The sequence below is a fragment of the Schistocerca cancellata genome, chromosome 4 (assembly GCF_023864275.1).
Source record: "Schistocerca cancellata isolate TAMUIC-IGC-003103 chromosome 4, iqSchCanc2.1, whole genome shotgun sequence".
NCBI classification, from domain to species: domain Eukaryota; kingdom Metazoa; phylum Arthropoda; class Insecta; order Orthoptera; family Acrididae; genus Schistocerca; species Schistocerca cancellata.
This window is the reverse complement of record NC_064629.1, coordinates 291,663,704-291,670,597: the sequence shown is the minus strand read 5'-3', so window position 1 is coordinate 291,670,597 and position 6,894 is coordinate 291,663,704.

Here is a 6,894-nt window from a genome sequence, read left to right as displayed (position 1 = left end):
GGAAGCGTGGTGGGGGTAAACCACTCCTCTTGTGGGCGGGGCTTGGCGGCTGCGGCACTTCCCCTTTTCGCCCAGTTGGCCGCCGCAGTTGGTATGGGCGTCGCTTGTTGCCTGCCTCTCCCTCATTCGTAGGCCGCGAGATCGCTGGCAGAACGGGATTGCGCGTCCGCTCTTCGTGGAATATTCCATTACGAAGGCAAGGAGTGTCGAATTTAAGTAGACTGGTGTCACTGCAAAATACTCGGTGAGGTATTTCCGTGTAGTTGCAACCGAATTCATCAGCTGCAAGCGAGTTTCAGAGGGAAGAGAAAGAAAATTCCGCACCAACAGCCAGCTGCTGCTGCCATCTGAGCGCAGCGACCCGGTAGGCAGCGCCGCGTAGCGGAGAGCCTGGAAGCGCGGGCCAGGAAGGGGGCTTCCGCTTTTAGAAGGGCTATTTACGTCGCTAGCGACGACAGCTGCGCCACGGCATTCACTGCTTCGCGTCTGTTCCAGACCGTGTCCGCAGCACTGCTTCCAGACCTCCAGCTCGGCACATATTTGTAACGTAGCGATGTTAGCCGTTATCCTACTGTCCACCAATCCGACTGACTCGGGCTTGTAATTTGTGACGCACAGAATAACTTACGGCAGCAGAATTAACTCGCAGCGTCGGGTCGGCTCACCACTGTAGCGGTTACGAACGCTGTATTTGTCACAGAGAAAAGACATTCCTTGGGCTACAACGAGGATCAGAGGAACGCTATATTTCTCACAGCAACGAGATTCTCTGAACTAAAATAAGAAACATAATATGCGAACAGACAATGCTCTTGAGACGTCACGCCGTGAGACCCAGAGACACGAATTCTGTAGTTGTTACCCTCTCTACATTTAGCAGGGTAGTAGTTCACCTCCTCATTCGTGTTCAGGAAGGACCATCGGACAGATGCACAAAATTAAAGGCCTATATCGGTGACATCAGTCTGTTGCAGAATTATTAAACATGTCTTATTTCAAGCATGATGTCTTTAAAGGGAAAATCTCTATAAAAATTTATTTGGGTTCTGCAGACAGAGATCTCGTGAAACACAGATCGCCATGTTCGTCCATGAAATCCAGAGCGCAGTTGACAACGGCGCCAAGGTTGATGCCGTGTTCCTTGACTTCAGGCAGCCATTTGATACAGGTTCGCAGTGCAGTTTAGTAAACAAAATGCGATCTAGCCGACTGTCGTACCAGATTTGCGATTGGAATCAGGACTTCCCTGCAGATAGAGCTCAACACGTCGCTTTTGACGGATCAAATCGACGAATGTAAAGGCAATTTCTAGATTACCCCAGGGATGAGTGATAGGACAGTTACTGTTTAGAGAATGTTACATAAACGATCTCAAGAGCTTTGTGAGGATGTTGGCAAATGATTCAGTTGTCTATAAGAAGATAGCAACGCCAGAAGACTGTAGAGAGTCGCTTGAAGACCGGCAGAAGATCGACAACTGGTGCAGGGATTGATAACTGGCCCTGAACGTAAGTATATACAATGTATTGTACATAAACAGGCGAAGAAATCCACTACTGTACGATTACACTATTGGCGACAAATCGCTGGAAACAATAACTACCTAGGAGTGACAATTTAGAGTGAAGGAAAGTGGCATGAGTACATAAAACAGATTTTAAGGAAAGGAGAGGCCAAGCAGAGATTCATTGGAAGAATCTTGGGGAGATGTAACTCATCCACGAAAGAATTGGCTTACAAAACATTCTTTCGACCGATTCCTGAGCACTGCTTATCAGTGTGGTAGTCTTAGCAGTTTTATAGGAGAGAGTTAGTAGAAAAGATATACAAGATCCAACGAAGAGCGGCGCGTTTCGTCACGAGATCGTTCAGTCGGCGCGAATGCTGTACGGCGATGCTGAACGACCTTCAGTGGCAGCCACTACGAGAGAGGCGCTGTATATCAGTGAGTGGTTTGCCGTAGAAATTCCGCCTCAGCGCATTCCACTCAATCAACATCAGACTTGTGCAGCTTGTCTTTGCGAACGGCAGCGGCATTCTTGGTCGTAAGAGGAGGAAAAAGAGAAAGAAGAAAACCAACAAGATGGAGAACAGAATTATTTGTCGGAGCTCAAGAATATCGCAATGAAATTTTTTAGGGAACTGTTACATGACAATGAAGCCTTGTTTCAAAAAACCTATGAGTTCAGTATGCTTTAGATACTTACTGGGTAAGATTGTGGCAGTGATAATAACATCCAGCAAATACTTGCTGATGTCTTATTGTTAGTGAGTCTGAGATATTTACGAGGGCGTGCTGAAAAGCAGTGCCTCCGAACTTTTTATGTGAAAACTCTAAAGGCTTTTTAAACAAAAAAAATCAGTATTAACGTTCTACAGTTTTATTCTTCATATCTATATATTTATTTCTGAACATAGTCCCCCTGGTAACGAACAGATTTCTCCCAATAAAAGAGCAGTTTGTTGATAGCCTCACAGTGGAATGTTTGTCTATGTTTAACGTAACCACAACCACACCTCTGCTTGCACTGCTTCATCGTTATAAAAGTGATGTCCTCGAAAATAGTCTTTAACTCTGGAAACAGATGAAAATCGGATGGGGACAGGTCGGAACTGTATGGAGGATGATAGATGACTGTGAACCACAGCCGTCGGATTGTTGCTGAAAGCGCAGCTCTCGTGAGTGCTCTGGCAGAATCATGCTAAAGGAGAAGGTGCTCCATGTGTGGAAGAACTTTTCGAATTCGAAACTTAATTACAGCACGCTGTTTGTCACGCACCGACAGAGTTACGTTACACACCGCCATGTTACGTGCAATAATTTGGAGCCCAGTAGCGGCAGAGGAATGCAGATATGTAGACATGAAGAACAAAAATGTAGAATGTTAATGAAGTTAGCTTTACTTAAAAAGCTTTAACAGATTTCACTTAAAAAACCGGAGGTATTACTTTCCAGCACGCCCTCTTAGTTACAGGTGATACTCGTAGTTATCATTCAGTGATATCTTATGTGACTGGATTTGTGATTTCCTGTCAGAGAGGTCACAGTTCGTAGTAGCCTAATTGACGAAAAGTCATCGAGCAAAACAGAAGTGATTTCTGGCGCTCCCCAGGATATTGTTAAAGGCCCTTTGCTGTTCCTTATCTATACAAACGATTTGGGAGACAAGCTGAGCAGCCGTCTTAAGTTGTTTGCAGATGACGCTGTCGTTTGTCGACTAATAAAGTCATCAGAAGGTCAAAACAAACTGCAAAACGATTTATAAAAGATATCTGAATGGTGCGAAAAGTGGCAGTTGACCCTAAATAACGAAAAATGTGAGGTCATCCACATGAGTGCTGAAAGGAACTCGTTAAACTTCGGTTACACTATAAATCAGTCTAATCTAAAGGCCGTAAATTCAACTACATAGCTAGGTATTACAATTACGAACAACTTAAATTGGAAGGAACACATATAAAATGTTGTGGGGAAGGCTAACCAAAGACTGCGTTTTATTGGCAGGACACTTAGAAAATGTAACAGATCTTCTAAGGAGACTGCCTACACTCCGCTTGTCCGTCCTCTTTTAGAATAATGCTGCGCGGTGAGGGGTCCTTACCAGATAGGACTGACGGAGTACATCGAAAAAGTTCAAAGAAGGGCAGCACGTTTCGTATTGTCGCGAAATAAGGGAGAGAGTGTCACAGAAATGATACAGGATTTGGACTGGACATCATTAAAAGAAAGGCGGTTTTCGTTGCAACGGAATCTTCTCACGAAATTCCAATCACCAACTTTCTCCTCCGAATGCGAAAATATTTTGTTGACGCCGACGTACATAGGAAGGAACGATCATCACGATAAAATAAGGGATATCAGAGCTCGTACGGAAAGATATAGGTGTTCATTCATTCCGCGCGCTATACGAGATTGGAATAATAGAGAATTGTGAAGGCGGTTCGATGAACCTTCTGCCAGCCACTTAAATGTTATTTGCAGAGTATCCGTGTAGACGTACATGTTCCGGATCTCTGTACGTATTTCAAGAACCACCCCACAAATGTGCAGAGCTGTGATATATCTTCTCCACTATTTGGGCTAGGCGATTAGGAAAACAATGCTATTCCAAATTGTTTCATATATGTACCAGGTCATATGCAAAACACTTCCCTATTCCGTAGATGCTATACCACTCTGCTTTCACTGTTGAAGAATTTTACGTTCGCGATAGAATTATGTCCGAAAATTCGTGATTTTCTTCTCTGATTCCAAAACGTATGATCATATTTCTTGGCCAGACGTCATACTTATCGTTTCTTCATTTACTACCTTTCTAGTCACTGCTTTCAATGTCCCACATCTCAAATGAATTACGATAATCTTCAATAAATGAGGTCGTTTTCTCAATCTTACACTCGGCATCGCACAAAGTAGTGAGTGTTAGTGACAGGGGAACTTAAACTGATTACATATTTCAAGATTTCCACAATGCTTTTGACCCATTCCTCATAATTTGCTTCAAACCAAACTGCGTGTCTATGGAATAGCGTCGCGGGTCTGCAGCTGTATTCCGCACTTCCTGTGAGAAAGCCGGCCGTTGTGGCCGAGCGGCTCTAGTCGCTTCAGTCTGTAACCGCGTCACCGCTACGGTCACAGGTTCGAATCCTGCCTCGGGCATGGATGTGCGTGATGTCCTTAGGTTAGTTAGGTTTAAGTAGTTCTAAGTTCTAGGGGACTGGTACCTCAGATGTTAAATCCCATATTGCTCAGAGCCATATGAACCATTTTTTTGAACCTGTCAGAAAGGTTGCATTTCGTAGTAACTGACAGAAAATTATCGAGTGAAACAGATGTGATTTCTGGCGTTCCCCATGGAAGTGTTATAGGCCGTCTGTTGTTCCTGATCTATATAAACGATTTAGAAGACGGTTTAAGTAGCCCTGTGTAATTGTTTGCACGTAGTGTTATCGTTTAGCGTCCAATAAAGTCACCAAAAGATCAAAACCAGTTGCAAAATTACTTAGACAAGATATATGTATGGTGCGAAAGGTGGCAAGTAGCTCTGAACAATAAAAACTTTTAGGTTATCCGCATGAGGACTACAAGGAGTCCATTAAATTTCGGTTACACTATAAATCACACAAATTCAAGGGTTGTCGGTTGAACTGAGTACCTCGGGATTAAACTACGTACAGCTTAAACTGTAGCCATCCTGTCGAAAATGATGTAGAGAAGGCGAAACAAAGATCGCGTTTATTGCCAGAACATTTAGAAGATGTAACGCATCTACCAGAGAGACAGCCCACAGTACGCTTACCCGTCCTCTTATGGCGTTTCGCTGTGCGCTGTGGGATCCTTACTAGATGCAACTGGCGGAGGACATCGAAAAAGTTCAAAGAAAGGCAGCTCGTTTTGTATTACCGCGAAATTGGGGAGAGAGTGTCACAAATACACTGCTGGAAATGGAAAAAAGAACACATTGACACCGGTGTGTCAGACCCACCATATTTGCTCCGGACACTGCGAGAGGGCTGTACAAGCAATGATCACACGCACGGCACAGCGGACACAACAGGAACCGTGGTGTTGGCCGTCGAATGGCGCTAGCTGCGCAGCATTTGTGCACCGCCGCCGTCAGTGTCAGCCAGTTTGCCGTGGCATACGGAGCTCCATCGCAGTCTTTAACACTGGTAGCATGCCGCGACAGCGTGGACGTGAACCGTATGTGCAGTTGACGGACTTTGAGCGAGGGCGTATAGTGGGCATGCGGGAGGCCGGGTGGACGTACCGCCGAATTGCTCAACACGTGGGGCGTGAGGTCTCCACAGTACATCGATGTTGTCGCCAGTGGTCGGCGGAAGGTGCACGTGCCCGTCGACCTGGGACCGGACCGCAGCGACGCACGGATGCACGCCAAGACCGTAGGATCCTACGCAGTGCCGTAGGGGACCGCAGCGCCACTTCCCAGCAAATTAGGGACACTGTTGCTCCTGGGGTATCGGCGAGGACCATTCGCAACCGTCTCCATGAAGCTGGGCTACGGTCCCGCACACCGTTAGGCCGTCTTCCGCTCACGCCCCAACATCGTGCAGCCCGCCTCCAGTGGTGTCGCGACAGGCGTGAATGGAGGGACGAATGGAGACGTGTCGTCTTCAGCGATGTGAGTCGCTTCTGCCTTGGTGCCAATGATGGTCAAAATGGCTCTGAGCACTATGGGACTTAACATCTATGGTCATCAGTCCCCTAGAACTTAGAACTACTTAAACCTAACTAACCTAAGGACAGCACACAACACCCAGCCATCACGAGGCAGAGAAAATCCCTGACCCGCCGGGAATCGAACCCGGGAACCCGGGCGTGGGAAGCGAGAACGCTACCGCACGACCACGAGATGCGGGCCCAATGATGGTCGTATGCGTGTTTGGCGCCGTGCAGGTGAGCGCCACAATCAGGACTGCATACGACCGAGGCACACAGGGCCAACACCCGGCATCATGGTGTGGGGAGCGATCTCCTACACTGGCCGTACACCACTGGTGATCGTCGAGGGGACACTGAATAGTGCACGGTACATCCAAACCGTCATCGAACCCATCGTTCTACCATTCCTAGACCGGCAAGGGAACTTGCAGTTCCAACAGGACAATGCACGTCCGCATGTATCCCGTGCCACCCAACGTGCTCTAGAAGGTGTAAGTCAACTACCCTGGCCAGCAAATCTCCGGATCTGTCCCCCATTGAGCATGTTTGGGACTGGATGAAGCGTCGTCTCACGCGGTCTGCACGTCCAGCACGAACGCTGGTCCAACTGAGGCGCCAGGTGGAAATGGCATGGCAAGCCGTTCCACAGGACTACATCCAGCATCTCTACGATCGTCTCCATGGGAGAATAGCAGCCTGCATTGCTGCGA